This window comes from Giraffa tippelskirchi, chromosome 4 (assembly GCF_054371585.1).
Source record: "Giraffa tippelskirchi isolate mGirTip1 chromosome 4, T2T-mGirTip1v1.2.pri, whole genome shotgun sequence".
Taxonomy (NCBI): Eukaryota; Metazoa; Chordata; class Mammalia; order Artiodactyla; family Giraffidae; genus Giraffa; species Giraffa tippelskirchi.
The window spans coordinates 207,889,957-207,912,704 of NC_137278.1; the positions used below are offsets into that span (position 1 = coordinate 207,889,957).

Consider the following 22,748-nt stretch of genomic DNA (forward strand, 5'->3'; position numbering starts at 1 on the left):
CAAGAGCCACAGGCCACCCCACCTCTGTGCCCTCACCCCTGCTGGTCCCGGGGTCTCCTTCCTTCCCTCCTCCCCTTCTTCTATTCAGGGAACATTCCTCAAGCCTTATGAAAGTGCCTCTTGCCCTTTTAGGTCCGCAGGACATTTTCAAATACCGGACTTCTGGGTGACAACCTAAGAAGATCATGGGGTGGAGACTGGTTTCTGAAAAGCCAGGTTTGAGAATCTGAGACAGCCCGCCCAGCGGCCGCAGAGCCCCCCACCCACCCGCAGTCTTGTCATGATGGGCGTCCAAGCAGACCTTGACCCTGGCCCTGGCCGTGCTTCTGACGTCAGTGAGAGAGGAGAAGCTTGCAGACCAGTCAGAAAACAGAGTCGGGGGTCAAGGAAGATGGTGATCCCTGAGCAAGAGTCTTCAGGGTCAGAGGACCAGGGGAGGAGGGATGAGGGGGAAGGGAGGGGAGAGGAGGCAGCGGAAGGGGGGAGCAGGAAGGTCGCACACGGCGCCCGGGTGCCTGTCTGGGGTGGCTGAAGCGGCAACACGGGGGCAGGCGGCCAGCTCAGCTCGGACAACGCAGAGGGGCCCACGGACCTCCACGTGGGGAGGCTGGGCGATGGATGTGGGTCAGGGGAGAGTCACCGTGACAGCGATGCTGGGAGGCCTGGGAGGAAGACGGGGCCAGGGGAGCCCACAGAGAGGAAGGGGAGATCTGGCCAGACCTCGAAAACAGACTGAAGGGAGCGTCCAGCCAGGAGAGGCACTCAGATGCAAATGCAGAAAGGGGGGGAGTACCCTGGAATCTGGTCCCCCCAAAAGATGGTGCCTTCTAACCCGCAAGGCCTGTGAATGGACTCTGTGTGGAAGGAGGGTCTTTGCAGGGGATCGAGTGAAGATGAGGTCAGTAGCGTGGGCCCCATCCGATAGGACCGCGTCCTTATAAAAGCAGGGGTCTGGACACAGAGCGCACAGCCAGGGAAGACAACGTGAAGACCAGGGAGGAGCTGACCCCTGACAAGCCAAGGAACCCTGAGCCACCGGAAGCTGCGAAGAGGCCAGACCAGACTGGCCCTCTCCGGCCTCAGAAGGACCAGCCTGCCGACACCTGGCCTGGGCCTCTGGCCTCCAGACTGTGCGACACCAGAGCCTGCTGTTAAGCGGCCCAGGACACTAACAGTGGGGGGTCAGGTGTGATGCTGAGCGGCTGGACGGCAGAGGCGGGGGCTTCGTGCCCACCTGCCGCCAGAAGGCCCCTCATGTCCGCACCTCTCCTGCAGGGAGAGTCGACAGCCGTGGGGGGTCACGGGAATTGCATCAGCAGGGGGTGCAGAGGCACCCCAGCCCAGGAGGGCACCCCCAGCCGCACCCCCACTGTGGCTTCCTACACAGGTACAGCTGCCCGCGGCTCAGAGAGTTCACTTCCAAGGACTCACAGGAAACCACTAAACAGAATGCAGTTCATCTATCCTGCGGCCCTCAAGCCAAGGGGGACCCCTCCCCTACAACACACACGCACACACACACACACACACACACACACAGAAGCCTCCCCAGGGAGAAATTGGGCCCTGGGACCCCCTGAGAGGGAAGGGGTGCTGTCCTGGGCCAGCCAGGATCTTGGCTTGAAACCCGGGTTCTCACAGCCAGATGCTCTGGGACCGAAGCCAGCTGCCACCCACACCGTCCCTGGCCTCAGGTGCTCTATCTGCAAAGCGAGCATCCAGACCCTCATTCTGTGCCGTCCTTGGGGGGCGGGCATTCAGATCCTCACTCTGAGCCGTCCCTGGCCGGCGGGCATCCAGACCCTCACTCTGAGCCGTCCCTGGCCGGCGGGCATCCAGACCCTCACTCTGAGCCGTCCCTGGCCGTCCAGTGGTTAAGACTTCACCTTCCAGTGCAGGGCGTGTGGGTTCAATCCCCGGTCAGGGAGCTAAACTCCCACGTCCCCAAGGCGAAAAAACCAAGACATAAGACAGAAGCAATACCGCAACAAATACAATAAAGACTTTCAAAAAGTGATCCATATCAAAAAAAAAATCTTAAAAAGAAAACCCAGGCTCACCCTCCTGGATCTAGGAGGCCAGCTCACGCGGCCTCTTGGGGGCCGCCAGGTCTGTCATGTCGGGATCCCCAGCCTTCCCCCATCCTGGAGGGACTCCCTGTGGGATCCAGCTGAGCTGCCTCATTTCTCTCAATCGTCCAAGCTGCACTCACCCGAGCCAGTGCCACCTAGAGCAGGCTGTTCCCAAGGCCGCCTCGTTAAAGACTCTCAGGCCGGCTGGGCCCCCAGCCCCGGGGTGCCCGCACACCTCAGTCACTACCCTCTGCCCTCCATCCTGCCCTCTGCACCTTCACGTCCCATCTCAACGCCCCGCCAGGGGCACCCACCCATGCCCATCCTCCCAGAGCTCCCACAGGCATCAGCACCTCATGCCTGGCAGGGCCCAGAGCACAGCCTGTCGTTTGCTCTGACTCAGAGGTAGAGCCCGACACTGCAAGAGCCTCTTCCGCCACTTGCCAGGCTCCCAGACCAGCCCCAGGCAGCCTGCCGCTCCAAGGCCCAGACTACCTGCCTGTCCCTATGCCTGTACGGCAATCTGCAAAGCCCGGTGATTTGCATGACAATCAGAAGAAAGAATCTCTTCTCCTAAAAGGCTTCCAAAAGCTAAGGCTCAGGTCCTGGTTCCTTGAGGGCCAATAGGGGAGGCCTTGGGCATCATGGGGGTCGGGGGGAGGGGAAGGAGGTGCTCTCTGTACCCTCAAGTGCCAGACAGATGGCCTGGCCCACATCCCTGATGCTTCCACGCAAAGAGAGGGGAGGTGCTCGTGAGAGGCTCACTTGCCTCTCTTCTGAGCTGCTCGATCCCTGATCGGGGAAGATTCCACATGTCCTGGTGTTATAGCCAAGCGTTCCGGGAAACAAGCTCACTCAGAAGGACGATGCAGATAGTGAAGTGCAGTTTATTACACCGGCGGGCCCAAGGCAGAGTCTCCTCTTAGCCAAGACCCCAACCAGCATTTGTGAAAATCTTTTATACCCCATGTGTACGTGTCTGAACCCACCACCCCAATTTCCTTGTGACTTACATAAACAAAGGAAAGGTAAATACAATCACAATAACCCCATTATGTGTTCAAACAATCGATTATCAATAAGCCCGAGGTGACAGAAAAAATTTATGACCTGTTCGAAGGTAGGGGGATTAGTGTATGTTTCCTCTTAGGTGATGAGTAACCTGCATACAATCTTCAAGATTCCCCTGTCTGGATGGGGTCTTATCCTTCTATTGTCGTTTCCACAGGCACTAAGCACACAGCTCAGAGTCCATTAGAGAGGTGGCCGAACATGATCAGCAAGAACCGGCCTAAGATGGAGTCCAGGCCCCATGAATTCCTTCTTCATTCCCTCCTCTTGATGCTCCTAGTTTTCGTAAGGAGCATCATTCATTGAGATATATTGTACTTTAGCCCTCTGGCCATCCACATGAGAGAACGCTATCAACCTCTGGGTTACAAAGTTCACAAGACATTGTAAGAAGCAGGGCCCACAAAGCGGTATGATTAGAACTATTATGACAACAGTAACAATAGTTTTCCACCAATCTCCCTTTACCCAGGACAGGACCAAAGTCCAAAAGGGAATATTTTCATCAGACATGGCTTGCACTTGATTTTGCATATCTTCCAAGGCAGTAGATACATTTTTAGACAGGTCAGGGATGTATACACAACATTCGACTTTAATTATGGCACAAGTCCCTCCCTGGGCTGCTGTGAGTATGTCTAATGCCATCCTATTTTGAATTACTGCCTTCCTCATCTGAATTTGTTCTTCGTTCAAGGCTTGAATGGCTTTTGTACTGTCTAAGAGGGCCTGTTTAGTGAAATTAGTTAAGGCCTCCACCTTAATCATGATATCCGTTGTCCCTACAGAGGGTACAAACAAGGCAGCAAGATAGTCATACCATTAGAACACAGATCTTGTCCATCTTGCATGCAGATAGGGCAGGTTTACTAGAGGTTGGTGCAGGCTAGGCTTAATACTGCCATGGGCGAAAGCAAATCCCAGTGTGCAGCGCCCTACCCAGCCAACTGGTAACCATGGCCATAAGTTAAGCCCACAGAGCCACTGGGTCCCGTTGGGGGCTACCCAACGGATTCCAGGATTATATTTCCAGTCAGAACCGGGCCACTGAACTGACTGATTGGGGTGATAGGTAACTTCTATGACTTGCTTACATTGTTCAGGAGACAAATAACCCATATATTTTAATTCTTTTGGGTCTAGGTGGCGGTCTCCAAATCCAACTTTGTGTTCTTTTTGTTCCCAGCAAATATAGCGGGAGCAATCAACTGTCCTTTCTCAGGAGTCATCCAGAAATATTCATCCCAGACCTGGTAGTATTGCTCAAGGTACCAGGAGGCCTGTCCCCCTTTTGTAAGGGAGCCCTTCTCTTTTTTATTTTTCATATATGAGGTATAAGCTCTTGTTACCTCCGTAAGACTAGTGTTCATATTAAATGTAACCCCATGTCCCTGGCCCATTGATGGCTTTTTCTTACACCAGGAGAGCAAAGAAAGGTTATGATTGGTGAGAGAAAGGAAAGTTCCCTTCTGTTGTTCCAAGAAGGAGCACAGTGGTATAAAGTCTCCATAACGAAGTGGCGACACCCACCAGGGGAGTCCGTCCATAACTGACAGGGGCATAGCCCCACATACCCAACAGTCGGAGGAGTTGTGGAAGTCCGCGTAGGAATGTGCCCATGAGATGAAGACGTTGTCCTGTGCAGGAACAGTGGTCAGGTTCAGAACTGCGTTGGTGAGGCCGAGTAGCAGGAGTCGTTTACCCAGCTCCACCCTAGAGAGGGCTCGTCTGGGACCTCGTTTTCTTCTTCCTCTTCAGAATGATCTTGGTTTCCCGTGGGTCGGTGGGGTCCTTCTGGGTGGTCCACTCGGCGTCTTCCGAGTCAGCATGATATGCCTTCTTCACTCTGGTGTGATGGATCCAAGGAGCAATGCCTGCAACTTTAACTGCGGTAGGGGTGGTTAAAACAACAGTGTAAGGACCTTTCCATCAGGGGGCCAGTGAGTCATGTTTCCAGTCTTTCACCCATACCTGGTCCCATGGTATAAACTCATGCATCTGCTCCCCCAAAGGGAATAGTATTCTTTCTTGCACAAACTTAGTTACTTGATTAATTACCTTACCTAGTTGTTCCATCTGCTGTGATGTCCCGTCTCCCCTTACCTAGAGTATATCAGTTGTTACCTGTCTTATTATGGGAGGAGGCTTCCCATACACAATTTCGTAGGGAGAGTAGCCGTGGGCCTGTGGGGTCATCCTAAGCTTGAGCAAGGCCATGGGAAGTAAATCTACCCAGGAACAGTCAGTTTCTATAATCCATTTAGAAAGTGTCTCCTTTAGTGTCCGGTTAGTTCGTTCTACCATTCCGGAGCTCTGAGGCCGGTAGGCGGTGTGTAACTTCCATTTTATATTCATGGCTTTGCTTACTTGTTGTATCAGATCTGATATGAAGGCTGGGCCATTATCTGATCCTATGCTGGTGGGGAATCCAAATCGGGGAACTATTTCCCTAAGCAGGCTCCGAGCTACTTCTGATGCTCTCTCAGTTCGGGTGGGGAAGGCCTCCACCCATCCCGAGAATGTACATACTAGGACCAACAGGTAGTGAAAATGGCGATATGGTTTCATCTCAGTGAAGTCCACTTCCAGATGTTCAAAAGGAAGAGTACCGGGAGTGGAGGGTAGAGTTTAGGGAACGTAGGAGGCAGCATCCGGGGTGGTAGAGTCCGGTGGGCCCATTGTCCCTCCAGCTGAGGCTGGAGCCTGCCGAGTGGGCGGCTCTACAACCTGTGGAGCTGTTGGGACCGCTGAGGAGTCCGGGAGGCTTACCGGTCTCGGGCTGGTTCCTCCGGTTGGGCCTCCAGTGGCCGCGGTGATACTAGTTGGCGGGACCATCATCCAATACGGCAGTGGGGGAAGTTCATCTCTTTCAGCGTCCTGTAAAATTTCCTCCTCGTCCTTGGTTACCTTTTGGGCCATCAAGATTTTTCCTTCCCCGCCATGAGCATAAAAACGGGCCCATTTGGGGGGGTCTTGGGCTATTCCCAGCCAAGAGTCTATGTACGGGAACTGATCGGGGTGTCTGGGCTTTCCCGTAACGATAGCATAGACTGCCTTTATGACATTTAAGTCCACAGTTCCCTCTGGTGGCCAGCCAACTCCCATGGAAGGCCATTCGACTTCACAAAGGGTACGGAGCCGGCCGGGTGTCATTTTCTTCCCATAGTCTCCATCGAACCCTTTCTTAAAATTCTTAATCATATTCTCCAGTACAGTGGCCTTAGATCCGCTTCCTCCCATTTTCTTACCTCTGGATTTCCCTGTCCCAGGGCCTTCCCGAGAAGCCAATCTACCTGTTTCCACTGGTAGGGGAGATGATGGGTCACACAGCAGATGGGTACCTCCTGGGCGAGGGCAGAATACGAGCACACGGAATTCAATATCTCCTTTTTAAAACCCTGTGGCGACCTTTCGGCACGTTCCCTAAGATGGCGTGGACACACCTCCTAACTGGCTTTCTTAAACCCTAAGTTCCCTTTCTTTATCCCTGGCACGGCCGTCGACCCGAGTGCCGAGTAGCTATTGTCGCCAACCTAAACCAGTTTCCTATGTGTCTCCCTTCTGGTCCCTCCCAGGGGGGTGATCAGGCCCCCTCTTCCACCCTACCGGGTGGGTTCCTCCCTACCTGAGCACTCAGTTCCCTTGCTGCCGTTCACTACCTGCCAAAGCGAAGAAACCAGGCGTTGAAAGGCTGAGTTCTTCCAGAGGGGCGAGGCGCCTTTCCCCCTCTAGGAGATTCAAGCTACAAAGGCTTGGGGTGGCCTCAAACGAGACCTGTCTCCTCAAAGTGAGGAGTTTCCCGGCCCACGCACCAAATGTTATAGCCACCCATTCCAGGAAACAAGCTCACTCAGGACGACGCAGATAGTGAAGTGCAGTTTATTACACCGGCAGGCCCAAGGCAGAGTCTCCTCTTAGCCAAGGACCCCAACCAGCATTTGTGAAAATCTTTTATACCCCATGTGTACGTGTCTGAACCCACCACCCCAATTTCCTTGTGACTTACATAAACAAAGGAAAGGTAAATACAATCACAATAACCCCATCATTCATGTGTTATGTGTTCAAACAATCAATTATCAATAAGCCCGAGGTGACAGAAAAAATTTATGACCTGTCCGGAGGTAGGGGGATTAGTGTATGTTTTCTCTTAGGTGATGAGTAACCTGGATACAATCTTCAAGATTCCCCTGTCCAGAGGGGGTCTTATCCTTCTATTGTCGTTTCCACAGGCACTAAGCACAGAGCTCAGAGTCCATTAGAGAGGTGGCCGAACATGATCAGCCTGAACAGGCCTAAGATGGAGTCCAGGCCCCATGAATTCCTTCTTCACTGGAGCAGCTAAAGCCCGTGAGCCACAGCTAATGAACCCACCTGCCTAGTGTCCGCTCTCTGCAACTAGAGAAACCACTGCAATGAGAAGCCCGTTCACCCCAATGAAGACCCAGCACAGACAAAAAAAAAATGAAAGTAAATCTAAAGAAAATCAGCCTCAGTTCAGTTCAGTTCAGTCACTCAGTCGTATCCGACTCTTTGCGACCCCATGGACTGCAGCACGCCAGGCTTCCCTGTCCATCACCAACTCCCAGAGCTTACTCAAACTCATGTCCATCGATTTGGTGATGCCATCCAACCATCTCATCCTCTGTTGTCCCCTTCTCCTTCTGCCCTCAATCTTTTCCAGCATCAGGGTCTTTTCAAACAAGTCAGCTCTTCGAATCAGGTGGCCAAAGTATTGGAGCTTCAGCTTCAGCATCAGCCCTTCCAATGAATATTCAGAACTGATTTCCTTTAGGATTGACTGGTTGGATCTCCTTGCAGCCCAAGGGACTCTCAAGAGTCTTCTCCAACACCACAATTCAGAAGCATCAATTCTTCGGCACTCAGCTTTATAGTCCAACTCTCACATTCATACATGACTACTGGTAAAACCATAGCTTTGACTAGACGGACCTTTGTTGGCAAAGTAATGTCTCTGCTTTTTAATATGCTGTCTAGGTTGGTCATAGCTTTTCTTCCACTGTTTCCCCACCTATTTGCCATGAAATGATGGGACCGAATGCCATGATCTTAATTTTCTGAATGTTGAGTTTTAAGCCAACTTTTTCACTCACCTCTTTCAATTTCATCAAGAGGCTCTTTAGTTCTTCTTCACTTTCTGCCATAAGGGTGATGTCATCTGCATATCTGAGGTTATTGATACTTCTCCCAGCAGTCTTGATTTCAGCTTATGCTTCATCCAGCCCGGCATTTCACATGTTGTATTCTGCATATAAGTTAAATAACCAAGGTGACAATATACAGCCTTGACATACTCCTTTCCCAATTTGGAACCAGTCTATTGTTTCATGTCCAGTTCTAACTGTTGCTTCTTGACCTGCATATAGATTTCTCAAGAGGCAGGACTGGTGGTCTGGTATTTCCATCTCTTTCAGAATTTTCTACAGTTTATTGTGATCTACACAGTCCAAGGCTTTGGCATAGTCAATAAAGCAGAAGTAGATGTTTTTCTGGAACTCTTGTGCTTTTTCGGTGATCCAGTGGATGTTGGCAATTTGATCTCTGGTTCCTCTGACTTTTCTAAATCCAGCTTGAACATCTGGAAGTTCTCGGTTCACATTGAAGCCTGGCTTGGAGCATTTTGAGCATTTCTTTGCTAGCGTATGAGATGAGTGCAATTGTTCAGTAGTTTGAACATTCTTTGGCATTGCCTTTCTTTGGGATTGGAATGAAAACTGACCTTTTCCACTCCTGTGGTCACTGCTGAGTTTTCCAAATTTGCTGGCATATTGAGTGCAGCACTTTCACAGCATTATCTTTTAGGATTTGAAATAGCTCAACTGGAATTCCATCACCTCCACTAGCCTGGTTTGTAGTGATGCTTCGTAAGGTCCACTTGACTTACATTCCAGGATATCTGGCTCTAGGTGAGCGATCACACCATCATGGTTATCTGGGTCATGAAGATCTTTTTTGTGCTATTCTTTGGAACTCTGCATTCAAATGGGTATATCTTTTCTCCTTTGCATTTAGCTTCTCTTCTTTTCTCAGCTATTTGTCAAGCCTCCTCAGACAACCATTTTGCCTTTTTGCATTTCTTTTCCTCAGGAATGGTCTTGATCCCTTCCTCCTGTACAATGTCACAAACCTCCGTCCATAGTCCATCAGGCACTCTGTCTATCCGATCTAGTCCCTTAAATCTATTTCTCACTTCCACTGTATAATCATAAGGGATTTGATTTAGGTCATACCTGAATGGTCTAGTGGTTTTCCCTACTTTCTTCAGTTTAAGTCTGAATTTGGCAATAAGGAGTTCATGATCTGATCCACAGTCAGCTCCTGGTCTTGTTTTTGCTGACTGTACAGAGCTTCTCCATATTTGGCTGCAAAGAATATAATCAATCTGATTTCAGTATTGACCATCTGGTGATGTCCGTATGTAGGGTCTTCTCTCGCATTGTTGGAACAGGGTGTTTGCTATGACCAGTGTGTTCTCTTGGCAAAACTCTGTTAGCCTTTGCCCTGCTTCGTTCTGTACTCCAAGGCCAAATTTGCCTGTTACTCCAGGTATCTCTTGACTTCCTACTTTTGCACTCCAGTCCCCTACAATGAAAAGGACATCTTTTTGAGGTGTTAATTCTAGAGGTCTTGTAGGTCTTCATAGAACCGTTCAACTTCAGCTTCTTCAGCATTACTGGTCAGGGCATAGACTTGGATTACTGTGATATTGAATGGTTTGCCTTGGAAACGAAGAGAGATCATTCTGTCGTTTTTGAGATTGCATCCAAGTACTGCATTTTGGACTCTTTTGTTGACCATGATGGCTACTCCATTTCTTCTAAGGGATGCTTGCCCACAATAGTAGATATAATGATCATCTGAGTTAAATTCATCCATTCAGTCCATCTTAGTTCGCTGATTCCTAGAATGTCAATGTTCACTCTTGCCATCTCCTGCTTGACCACTTCCAATTTGCCTTGATTCATGGACCTAACATTCCAGGTTCCTATGCAATATTGCTCTTTCCAGCATCAAACCTTGCTTCTATCATGAATCACATCCACAACTGGGTGTTGTTTTTGCTTTGGCTCCGTCTCTTCATTCTTTCTGGAATTATTTCTCCACTTATCTCCAGTAGCATATTGGGCACCTACCAACCTGGGGAGTTCATCTTTCAGTGTCTTATCTTTTTGCCTTTTCATGCTGTTTATGGGGTTCTCAAGGCAAGAATACTGAAGTGATTTGCCATGCCCTTCTCCAGTGGACCACGTTTTGTCTCCACCATGACCCGTCCACCTTGGGTGGCCCTACAGGGCATGGCTCATAGTTTCATTGAGATAGACAAGGGTGTGGTCCATGTGATCAGTTTAGTTAGTTTACTGTGATTGTGGTTTCCATTCTGTCTGCCCTCTGATGGAGAAGGATAAAAGGCTTATGAAAACTTCCTGATGGGAGAGACTGACTGAGGGGGAAACTGGGTCTTGTTCTGATGGGCGGGGCCATGCTCAGTAAATCTTTAACCCAATTTTCTGTTGATGGGCAGGGCTGTGTACCCTCCCTGTTGTTTGACCTGAGGCCAAACTATGGTGGAGGTAATGAAGATAATGGTGACCTCCTTCAAAAGGTCCCAAGCACACACTGCCACACTCAGTGCCCCTGACCCTGTAACAGGCCACCACCGACCCACGCCTCTGCTGGAGACTCCTGGACACTCATGGGCAAGTCTGGGTCAGTCTCTTGTGGGGTCACTGCTCCTTTCTCCTGGGTCCTTGTCCACAAGGTTCTGTTTGTTCCCTCCAAGAGTCTGTTTCCCCAGTCCTGTGTAAGTTCTGGCGGCTCTATGGTGGGGTTAATGGCGACTTCCTCCAAGAGGGCTTATGCCATACCCAGGTCTGCTGCACCCAGAGCCCCTGCCCCTGCGGCTGGCCACTGCTGACCGTACCTCCTCAGGGGACACTCAAAGGCAGGTCTGACTCAGTCTCTGTGGGGTCTCCTGGTGGGCACAAGGTTTTGTTTGAGCCCTCTGAGCGTCTCTGGTGGGTATAGGGTTTGATTCTAAATGTGATTTCACCCCTCCTACCATCTTGCTGGGGCTTCTCCTTTGCCCTTAGACATGGGGTATATTTTTTTGGTGGGATCCTACATTCTCCTGTCGACAGTTGTTTAGCAGCGAGTTGTAATTTTGGAGTTCTCACAGGAGAAGATGAGCGCACGTCCTTCTACTCTGCCAGACAGTTCTAATCTGAAAATCTGCCTAAAATAATAGTAGGTGAGTTACTTAAAATTGCCATTTTATAGGCCAGAAACGGTCATTATGTCAGCGATTTCATATAAACAAATTTAATAACAATAATAAAAGTGTTTTGAGCACTTATGACATGCCAGACATCGTTTTAAGTTCTTGACCTGTATTTACATGTTTAGAACTCACAGTAGCTCTGTCAGTTAGCTTATAATGAGGAAATTAGCCCCAGAGAAGTTAGGTAAGTAACTCAGGACCGCACCTCTCACATACACCTATCAGCATGGCTAAAATTAAAAATACTGACAACTCCAAATGTTGGCAAGGAAGTGAAGAAACTGGACCCCTCAGAGGCTCCTGGTGCAAATGTCATAGTACCACTGCTCTGGGAAACAGCTGGGCAGTTTTTTAAAAATCTAAAATGCAACTTCTGTATAACTCAGCATTTGCATTCCTGGGCATTTATCTCTGAGAAATGAAAAGTTACATTTGCACAAAAACCTGTACATAAATGTTCATAACAGCTTTATTTGTAGTGACCAAAAAAACAACTGGAATCAGCCCAGATGTTCTTCCATAGATGAAAGATCAACAAACAGGTTCATCCTCCCCAGGGAACTCTATTCAGCAGTAGAGAGGAAGGGACTAATGGTACAGGAAATGGCTAGGAAGGATCTCCAGAAAATTCTGCTGAGTGAGAAAAAAAGCAATCCCTAAAGGTTGCATACCACGTGGCTCCATTTAAACATGTTGAAATGACATAATTTTGGATTTGGATGACAAGGCTGTGTTCAAGGATCAGGGAATGGGGGAGAGGGGGCTGTGCCTATAAAAGGGTAAACCTGGAATACCCTTGTGGTGCTAAGAATGTTTATTGGGTGTCTTGGCTGTGGCAGCAGTGCGGGCACCTACACAGGTGATTCAATTGTACAGAACTTACATACACATAAATGAGTGTGAGTAAACGCGGGGCATCCACGTAAGATCAATGGGAGGGGACTTCCCTGGTGCTCCAGTGCTTGAGAATCCCTTGAAATGCTGGGAACTCGGATTCGATCCCTGCTCCAGGAACTAAGATCCCAGATGCCTCAGAGTAACTAAACCCTTGCTCCACAACTAGTGAAAGCCTACACACTGCAACAAAGACCCAGCACAGTCAAAAAAAAAAAAAAATTCAATGGAGAAGGTCAATGCCAACATCCTCATTTCGGTACCTCGCTTTTGCAAACTGTTAACATTGGAGGAAACAGAGCATAGCGTGAACGGATCTCTCTGATTGTTCCTTACATGTGAATCTACAATTATCTCGGTTTTTAAAGTAACATTTTAGAAAATGGCCAAAACAAAAGCTGCCACAGCCCAGAGGAGCCTAAGGAGACATGACGGCTGCATGTGATATCCTGTCCTGGATGAAGTCCTGGGACAGAAAAAAGACATGAGGGAAAAACAAAGAAAATTGGAGTAAAGAATGGACTTAGTTAATGAGACCGTTATCAATGCTGGTTCGTTAATTGGAACAAATGCACCATGCTGATGTAAGCCGCTAATTGTAGAGGAAATTGGATGCCAGGATTGTGGGAACTCTCTGTGCTACCTTCTTAATTTTACTGTAAATCAAAAACGGCTCTATAAAAATAAAGTCTAATTTTTAAAGATGCCAAATGACTACTTTACAAAAAGCTTTGGGGGTATCTTCTAAAGCTAAATACAATTCTACCCTATGGCCTGGCAATTCCACTCCTAAATATAGCCCCCAAAGTAATGGGATCATATGCCCAGCAAAAGGTATACATAAGCATATTCATAGCATCTTTTTTTCCAAAAGAGCCAAAAGCTGAAAACGAGCCCGATGTGCATCCGTGGGAGACGGATAAACAGTTCTGGTCTGTCCATCCCGTAGATATGACAACAAAGGGGAAAAGGAATCACTAGGTTAGAGAAAAAGGGTAGATCTTTTGAACATAGAGATGAACAAAAGAAATCACACTTTGGACTCTGCTGCGTGACTCCAGTTGTAAAACGTGGGAACAGACAAAACTTTCCACGGCAGTAGAAGCTGCAGCACCTCGCCTAGGCAGGAAAGGCACCAAGGGGGGAGGAGACATTTCTGCAGTTTGTGCTTTAACGAAATTAAAAAGTGAATTAATCAGTGAAAATAAATTTAAACGAAGGAGATCCCAGCAGCACTACTTACAACAGCTTATTTACGATAGGACATGGACGCGACCTAAACGTCCGGCCACAGAGGAGTGGATAAAGACGGCGTGGCGCACAGATACAATGGAATTCTGTGGTTGCTGTTCTGTCTCCAAGTCGTGCGACCCCAAGGACTGCAGCATGCGAGGCCTCCCTGTCCTTCACCGTCTCCTGGAGTTTATTCCAACTGATGTCCATTGAGTCTGTGATGTCATCCAACCATCTCATCCTCTGTCGCCCCCTTCAATCTTTCCCAGCATCAGGGTCTTTTCCAATGAGCTGGCTCTTCCTACCAGTTGGTCAAAGTACTGGAGCTTCAGCTTCAGCATCAGTCCTTCCGATGAATATACAGGGTTGGTTTCCTTTAGGATTGACTGGTTTGATCTCCTTGCACTCCAAGGGACTCTCAAGAATCTTCTCCAGCACCACAATTCGAAAGCATCAGTTCTTTGGCGCTCAGCCTTCTTTATGGTCCCACTCTCACATCCATACACGACTACTGGAAAAACCATAGATTTGGCGATACAGATCTTTGTCAGCAAAGTGATGTCTCTGCTTTTCAATATGCTGTCCAAGTTTGTCATAGCTTTCCTTCCAAGGAGCAAGCGTCTTTTAATTTCGTGGCTGTAGTTGCCATATGCAGTGACTTTGGACCCTAAGAAAATAAAATCTGTCACTGTTTTCACTTTTTCTCCATCTACTTGCCATGAAGTGATGGGACCAGATGCCGTGCCATGATTGTCGTTTTTTGAATGTTGAGTTTTAATTCAGCCTTTACTCTTCTCTTTCACCCTCATCAAGAGGCTCTTAATTTCTTCTTCACTCTCTGCCATTAAAGTGGTATCATCTGCATATCTGAAGATGTTGATATTTCTTCCAGCAATCTTGATTCCAGCTTGTGCTTCATCCAGCCCGGCATTTCACATGATGTACTCTGCATATAAGTTAAATAAGCATGTGAAAACATACAGCCTTAATGTACACCTTTCCCAATTTTGAACCAGTCTGTTGTTCCATGTCTGTTTCTAACCGTTGCTTCTTGAATATGTAATGGAATATTACTCAGCCATAAAAAGGAATGAAATTGTGCCATTTGCAGAGACATGGATGAACCTAGAGACTGTCATACAGAGAGAAGTAAGAAAGAGAATAACAAATATTGTATATTAACTCATATATGTGGATATATATGGCTGGTTTAGGGCTTCCAAGGTGGCACTAGTGGTAAAGAACCTGCCTGCCAATGCAGAAGATGTAAGAGACCCCTAGGTTGGGAAGATCCCCTGGAGGAGAAAATGGCAACCCACTCCAGAATTCTTCCCTGGAGAATCCCATGGACAGAGGAGCCTGGCGGGCTACAGTCCATGGAGTTGCAAAGAGTCAGACACAACTGAAGCAACTTAAAACATATTGTGAGGAACTGGCCTGTACATTCATGCAGACTGGGAAGGCCCACGGTCTGCAAGCTGGAAGCCCAGGCCTCCAGGCTGAGAACCAGGGCCAGCGTGTCCAAGGGCAGAAGATGGGTGTCCAGCAGAGAGGATCCGCCCTTTCTCTGCCTTGTGTTCTATTCCGGCCCCTCTGGCGAGGCCGCTGCCTCTACTCAGCGCACTGCTTCAAATTTTAACCTCCTCTGGACACACCCAGAAACAAAGTCTATCAGCCAACGGGGCTCCCTGGGCCCAGGCACATTGACACATGGAATGAACCATCAGAGCACAGCAGGAAGTGGCAAAGCTGAGCAGCAACCCAGATGTTTGGCCAAGGTGTGACCATGACCCCCCAGTCCTCACTGTCCAGAAAGGACTGGGGAACCTAGCTCCCTAGGCCCCGCCATCCCAGCGGGCACCAAGCTACCAACACCCCATCTTCACTCTGCTCTGGATGGTTCCCTGTTGGGGGCTGCCCTTTGCATCACAGGACAGCCAGCAGCATCCCCATCCCCTACATGATAGTGCCTGGAGCCCCCCATCCAACTCAGACACCCAGAATATCTCCAGACACTGACAAGGGACCCCTAGCACCCCAGCAGAACTCTCCTCTCTCTGGGAAGCCGGCACGCAGCCGGGGGTGAACGCCAAAGAAGAAGAGGAACAGAAGCGGCACTGATAAGTGCCACAGTGGCTGGAGAAACAGTCATTTTGAGAAGCAGAACCGTGCCGAGTGGCATCGCTGCGTAATAATAGCGCCCAGAGCCCTGCGCTGAGGCTGCGGCGCTAATGACAGCAGCGGGGGACGAGGGCCACGCGGGGACATCGCCGCCGCTGCGCTGGGAGTTTGTCAGGAGTGGAGGCTCTGGTGTCCGCTGCCCAAGGGAGCCCGTCGACGTCACTTTCCCGCATAAAGGCCACCTCTCTAACGTCCCGGAGTGAAGCCCCAGCGGAGCATCTCAGCACACTCCTGGGACTGCCCGGGGGAAGGGAGACGAAGATGCGGGAGAAGTGATGGGGCCCCCGGGGGTGACGTCACGAAGCCTGGAGCATCACGGGCACACGTCTGAGGGCCTCTCTGAACCTGCGTCGGCCGCGGGTCCCCGAGGCCAGCCTGGGAAGAACCCCTGAGACGCTGTCCTGGGCTGGCAGCTGTGGTGCGTGCCCAGCCCTCCAAGGTCCGCGCTGTGCAGGGCAGGAGGCTGGTCTCTCCTGAAGACTTGGAGGCCCTCAGACCTCCAGCCTCCCACGGCAGGCAACAAGCCCGCGTCCCCCAGGGCTCTGAGCTCACCCCCACCCGCCCCCACAAGCCAGCCAGTGGGTTCACTGAGGCGAGGGTGTGGAAGGCAGCCCAGGCGCAGAGAACAGTGAGTTCAAGGCTGAAGGAAGAGTGGGAGTTGGGCTGGACGTGGACGGAGGGGTCTCCCCAAGGCCGCCAAACGCCGTGCAGGGCGCCTGGCCTGTCCCCAAGGGCAGCAGCAGGTAGGCTCACCATGCCAAGGGCACACGCGCCCCACTTCCCGAAACCATCAGCCACAAGGACACACTCAGACCACCCCCAAGCCTTCACCTCACCTACCCTCTCCCCTGGGCCAAAAAGTGGGAGAAGAAGAAAAGAGTGGGCAGGGAAGGCTCTGACCTTGGGTTCTAGAATATTCCACCCTCCACACACTCCCCTTGGAGGGGATAAAAACCAGGACAGGAACCACCAAGGCTCAACTGAGGTCAAGGAGGCAGTGTTTCCCCGGGGCCCTGGTCCACACGGTCACTTCCTGTTCTCACACGCCTTGGACCTCTGCATCTCCTCCCACATCTGACCCTGCCACCACACTCCACACGCGTGCACGCTCATGCACACGTGGGCACACACACACCAGGTATGCACGTGTGTGCTCACATGCACACACCACACTGAGACACCTTCACACATTCACACCCGCTCACAGCCCAGATGCACAGACAATGTGTGCGTGGGCTTGCGCGCGCGCGCACACACACACACACACACACACACACACACACACACAGTCACCCCAGGCTCGTGGGTGCAGCCGTGAGGAGGGGCGGCAGCTGTACACAGCTGACAACTGAAGTTATGGCGTTGGGATCCTGCCCTTTATAGGCCAGTGAACGGAGCCCTGTCCTTGAGGCCGCCTGGGGCCAGCCCTCCAGGTTGCCATGCTGGCCCCTTGCCCCAAGGTCCCAGGGGAGGCTCAGAGACAGCTCCCACTAAGGCAGAGCTTCCTGGCCTGGCTGCTGACCCGGCGTCCAGGGCCTCTCACGACTCCTCTCAGCCCCCTACCCTGGCCCCCAGCTGCCTGCTCCCTCGGGCCCACGGGGAGGAGAGCAGGCCAGATGGCTGCCCACCGCTGGGTGCAGGCCCAGGGGCAGAGAGCAAGCGTGGGGCTTGAGTCCCTGGGCACAGAGGGACCAGCCAGGACCAGCTGGGGGGCTCCTATGGGGGAGTGAGGTGAGGGCATGGGGAAGCGGGGCAAGGGAGGGTCTTTCTCGATGGTTTCCGAGGAGTGAGGATTCCAATGGGCTGATGCCCTTCAGGCAGCCCGCCCACGAGTCCCTGTGAATGTTGGAATTCAGTGGGACTCCCGGCAGGGAGAGGGGACCGTGAGAATGTGTGTCTGCGTAAATCTATAGTGTGTGTGTGTGTGTGTGTGTGTGTGTGTGTGTGTCCATAAGTTTACGTGTGTCCATGTGTCTCTGTGTGTGTATCTCTAGGTGTCTGTGTGAGGTCGTGTTTCTGTGGGCTCTGCATGTATGTGGGTGTGTTCTGTGTGTGTGTGTATGTACAGAGGTGCCACCTTCTCGGGATGCCAAACAGAAAGGTCCACGGAGGTGAAGCCGGGAGCCGGGATGGGAGATGGGGACGGGGTAGGGGTCAGGACCGGGTCGTGGGGAGGAAGTCTGGGTGCTGGGAGGGAACCTACTTCTCATGACCCGGTCCCCACCCACAAGCCTCATGACACCCAATAAACGCCAAACGGTAGGAAGCAGGCTTGACCCCCCCACGCAGGGGTCAGACAGGGCTCAAGCGGGCCCATCCCACAGCCCCCAGCTTGTGGCGGGGAAGAGCGCTCAGGCAGGGCAGCGCAGAGCAGTGCTGTTATTTAAAACGGAGTGAACAGAGGGCCGGCCAGGTAGCCCAGGGGTTTCTGTCCTCAGCCTGGGACCCTCGGCTGCCCAAGCGGCTCTGGCTGGCCCCGTGACAGGGGCGCTGTGCTGGGGGGGTGGGGCCTGTTTGAGCGGTTGCTAGGAGGTTTCCATGGCAACTGATGGGGGCTGGGGGAAACCTGGCCGCTTCCCACATGCCCGTCCACTTGAGGGAGCTGGACCCCGGGAAGAGCCACCGAGATCGGCCACCCAAGAGGGCCTGGGGGCGGCTGGACCCCCCAGACCCATCGCGCCATCGACGTGCAGGAACCCTGGATGAGCCAGAGCCGAGGGGTGGAGGTCGGAGAGTGAGCCGAGTGGGCAGGGCTGTGCAGGCCGGGCAGTGGCAGAAGCCCCCCGGAGGACACCTGCTCCACTGAGGGGCCCCCACGTGCCAGCACCGGGGGTCAGCTGGTCCCGCCACCCCGTGATCTTGTGAGCAGGAGGCTGGTTTCCCCTGGGGCCACAGATGAGGAAACAGCCTGTGAGGGGTGAAGGGTGTCTGTGCTAAGCTGTTTCAGTGGCATCTGACTGTGATCCTGTGGACTGTGGCCCGCCAGGCTCCTCTGTCCATGGGATCCTCCAGGCAGGAATACTGGAGTGGGCTGCCATGCCCTCCTCCAGGGGGGGCTCCCGACCCAAGCATCGAACCCGCGGCTCCTGCGGCTCCTGTACTGCAGGCGGATTCTTTACCGCTGAGCCACCAGGGAAGCCCCGAGGGGTGATGGGATGATGGGGGCGGACCCCAAACAGAGCCGCTCCGTTTGTCTCCGTGTGCCCAGCGCTGGCTAGGCTGGGCACCCCTCTCCTGTCCGCTTGTCCTCCGGGAGTGAGCCCTGACTACCCCCATCCGACACCAGGAGACAGAGGCACAGAGAGGCCAAGGGCCTGGTCCCAGGTCACGCAGCACGGTGGGCAGGGAGTGGGCAAGCTGTCAGGGTGCAGCCACCTGGTCCTGAGACACAGTCCAGGGGACACGCGGACGGAAAGTCGTGGAATTAAACCCTCAGAAACAAAGCTGGGGGAGGGGAAGCTGAATACAAGGGAGGAGGGAGCCCCGCAGAACAGGGGGTAGGAGAGGAGCCGGTCCTCAGTTCCTGGAAGGCAAGCCATGCCCCCTACGCCCTCCCATCCAGGGTCACAGACCGTCTCTTTGCTGTCTCAGGGAGGCAGGCATAGGAAACCTGTACCTATCCCAAGGGGAAACTGAGGCCCAAAGGAGCCAAGGGACTGTCTGAGGTCACCCAGCTCAAGTGGCAGAACTGGCCCCTCCCCAGCTCTCCTGCCTCCTGGCCCCGTGAGCTTCCACAACACCCTCATGACTCACCCCACCATCTCTGTTTGCATAGCACCATGCCAGGCCAGAGGGGTACCCAGCCAAGGGCAGGCCTGGACGGGGCAGACACGGTGAACGAGGAAGGAAGGCAGCTGTCACCACGGGCGGACGGGGAACCCGGGGCTCAGGGCGCGGGCACAAGGGAAGTGGTGGAGGAGGGAGGGGGCCCATCCCCTGGCCTGGCCCCTGGGCCACACAGGTCCCTCGCCGCAGTGCAGGCTGCAGCTCCTTCCAAAGCCCCCGCCCAGAGGGAGGAAGAGCGTAGCAAAGCAAGAGGCAAAGCAAAGCCCCAGGAGACAGCTGGCCAGGTGGTCAGGGAAGAGCCCCCACCACTGCCTTCCCCTCCCCTCATCTGCAGGTGGGGGTGCTGAGGCTTCTGCTCCCTCCAAGGAGACAGTGTTGCTATGGTGACCACCGTTACCTGGCAACCAAGCTGCGTTGTCCTGGGCACCTGCTGTCTCTTCTCCCGCTCTGGGGACAGGCTTGTGTCCAGCAGCCCCCTCATCTCAGAAAACGCACCTGGTGGGGACAAGCCAGGTAGACCGGGGCAGCAGGGGACATGCAGAGACCCTTCTGGGTCTTCGAGAATCAGAAGTGGAACCATCTCACACAAGGCTTTGGTTGTTTTCAGAACTGGGAATATTTGTATTGATTTAAGGAATAATAAAAATAACATTGTAAAAAAAAAAAAAAAACCTTAACACTAAAGAATAGTATCCAAAGGAAGGTAAGGTTCACCATCATCTCATTTTGGTGGTCCCTCCTGGGCAGCCCTCCCTGCTTGCTGTAGGAAGGGAGAGGTGGGCATGGTTTTAACAAGAGACCGTGCACTGCACAGCTTACCCCGCGTGCCCACTCAGCACCACTGGGGTGCCTGGGGCGATGTAACTGAGCATGCCCACAAATCCCACTCTGGACCCAGCCTGGGCACTGAGCTCCCAAGAGCTGAGTCCTTGTGCCTGAGCGGGGCTCACAGGCTCTGGGCAGGGAGACCTGTGACCAGCACACCCACAACCCCGATGTGAGGAAGGGAGTGCCCCCTCTGCACCTCTGCCCACACCTCTGCCTCTTCCTTGTGTCCCTTTCCTCTTTCTTCCCACTTTACTTCCATTTCCTAATCCCTTCATCTTCCTAATTTCAACCAAAATGGGGCTTCTTACAGGAAGCCCGCTCTGATTTCTTGGTGCAATGTGCTTTCTCTTCCCTTTGAATCCGGACAGGCCCAAGGGGAGAACGGGACTAGTCTGTCTATGGGTTCCCTAAGCAGGCCTTGTGCTGCCACTGCTGCTCCAGGTCTGGGCTGGGGAAGGGCCCCAGAGCCCACTCATAGACCCTCAGAGTGGGGAGGGGCTCCAGAGAACAGGCTGAGCTGAGAAGTTGCCAGTGCTGATAGGGTGATGGACAGAGGCCTCCACACCTGGGGCCAGGTGAGACCCAAGAGGATGTAGCCGGGGGCTGGCCAGGGTCCTCTGCCCTGACTGGTCTGGGGATTGCAGTGGGTTGAGGTCTGGTTGGGGAAGTAGGTAGGGTGTCCACATCCTAAAGCCCGGAACCTGTGACCATGACCTTATGTGGAAAATGCTTGCATGTTGGATTATCTTGTTGCTGTTTTTCAGGAGCTAAGTCATGTCTTTTTGTGACCCCATGGACTGCAGCATGCCAGGCTTCCCTGTCCTTCACTATCTCCTGGAGTTTGCTCAAATGCATGTCCAATGAGTCAGTGATACCTTCCAACCATTTCATCTTCTGTCATCCCCTTCTCCTCCTGCCCTCAATCTTTCCCAGCATCAGAGCCTTTTCCAATGAGTCCGCTCTTCACATCAGGCGGCCAAAGTATTGGAGCTTCAGCTTCAGCATCAGTCCTTCCAATGAATACCCAGGACTGATTTCCTTTAGGATGGACTGTTTAGATCTCCTTGCTGTCCAGGGACTCTGGCAGGAACCTATGACCGTGACGTTATTTGGAAAGTGCTTGCATCTTGGCTTATCTGGTGGGATATGAATCCCATGACAAGTGTCCTCGTAGGAGAAGAAGACGCAGAGGAGGGGCGTGTGAAGAGGGAGGCAGAGACCGGGAGATGCAGCCACAAGCCAAGGAGAACCCAGGGCCACAGGAGCTGCAAGAGGCAGGAAGGATTCTCCCTGGGAGCCTGGAGAGGGAATGGGGCCAAGGCACCTTAATTTTGGACTTCTGACCTCCAGACCCTGAAAGAATGAATTTCTATTGTTTGGTGCTGGTGGTTTAGTCACTAAGTCGTGTTCGATTCTTGTGATCTCATGGATCTCCAGGCTCCTCTGTCCATGGGATTCCCCAGGCCAGAATACTGGAGGGGGTTGCCATTTCCTTTCTCCAGGTATCTTCCCCACCCAGGAATCGAACCCAGGTCTCCCACACTGCAGGCAGATGATTCACCAACTGAGCTAGGAGGGAAGCCCCTTTTCTATTGTTTAAATCCACCCAGTGTGTGGCAATTTATCACGGCAGCCCCAGGACACCACACAGGGGCCTTGGGGGGCAGCAGCCTCTGTCCACCCATGCCCAGTGGCCAGCGCCTGCCCCAGCCCCACCCCTGGGAATAGTGGGAAGGCGGCGGGTGGGGGAGCGTGGGCAGGAGGGGTGTCCAACCTGGCCGGGAGTGGAACAAGGAGGGCCCGACCCTTCTCCTGAACAAACACCCCCACTGCCTGACCCCTGCACGCACGGCCACCACCAGGGCTGACACTCACCAGCACCCCCAGCTCGTCCCGCGGTCTTGCCCGGAAGACAGGGCCCGTGGAAACCACAGATGAGTCAGACTGGACGCGTCCAAGGACACTTTGAGGCCCAGGAAGGGTGGGGGCCCAGGGAGAGGCGGGGACTCTCAGGGACACCCCTCCAGCTCCCACTGCCTGCCCAGGGCTGCAGCCAGAAGTCTGGATCTGAAGCTCCCAATGCGCCAATGGGACAGCAGCGCCCCCTGCTGGCTGCAGCGGCCTTCACATGCCCCGGCTTGGCCAGACGCGAGGACCCCAGTAACTGTGTCAGCAGAACCCTGGGGACCCCCGTTCCCTGCGATGGGGACGAGCACTGCGACAAACAGCGACATCACCGCGCCTCCTCGTCAGTGTCTGGTGAATACTGAGTGCCGGAGCTTTCCTGGCCTTATCCATGGAGTCCTCTCGGCTCCATAGAAAAAGGGACCTGAAGGCAGGAGTCAGGATAGGGGGTTCCCTGGACCTGTTCCCTCATCTATAAA

The 22,748-nt window shown here is 52.7% G+C and overlaps 1 long non-coding RNA gene and 1 pseudogene across 1 annotated transcript; both read right to left on the reverse strand.

The window, feature by feature from the left end:
* Window positions 1-3,419: 3,419 nt before the first annotated feature.
* Window positions 3,420-5,339, reverse strand: LOC145545739 (endogenous retrovirus group PABLB member 1 Env polyprotein-like; annotated as a pseudogene).
* Window positions 5,340-12,183: 6,844 nt separating this feature from the next.
* LOC145544566 (uncharacterized) lies at window positions 12,184-22,279 on the reverse strand. The gene is made up of 3 exons (XR_014081480.1): window positions 22,240-22,279; window positions 13,580-14,515; window positions 12,184-12,802 (listed from the first exon to the last, which is right to left on the reverse strand). It is a non-coding gene; the product is annotated as an uncharacterized LOC145544566 (long non-coding RNA).
* Window positions 22,280-22,748: the final 469 nt, after the last annotated feature.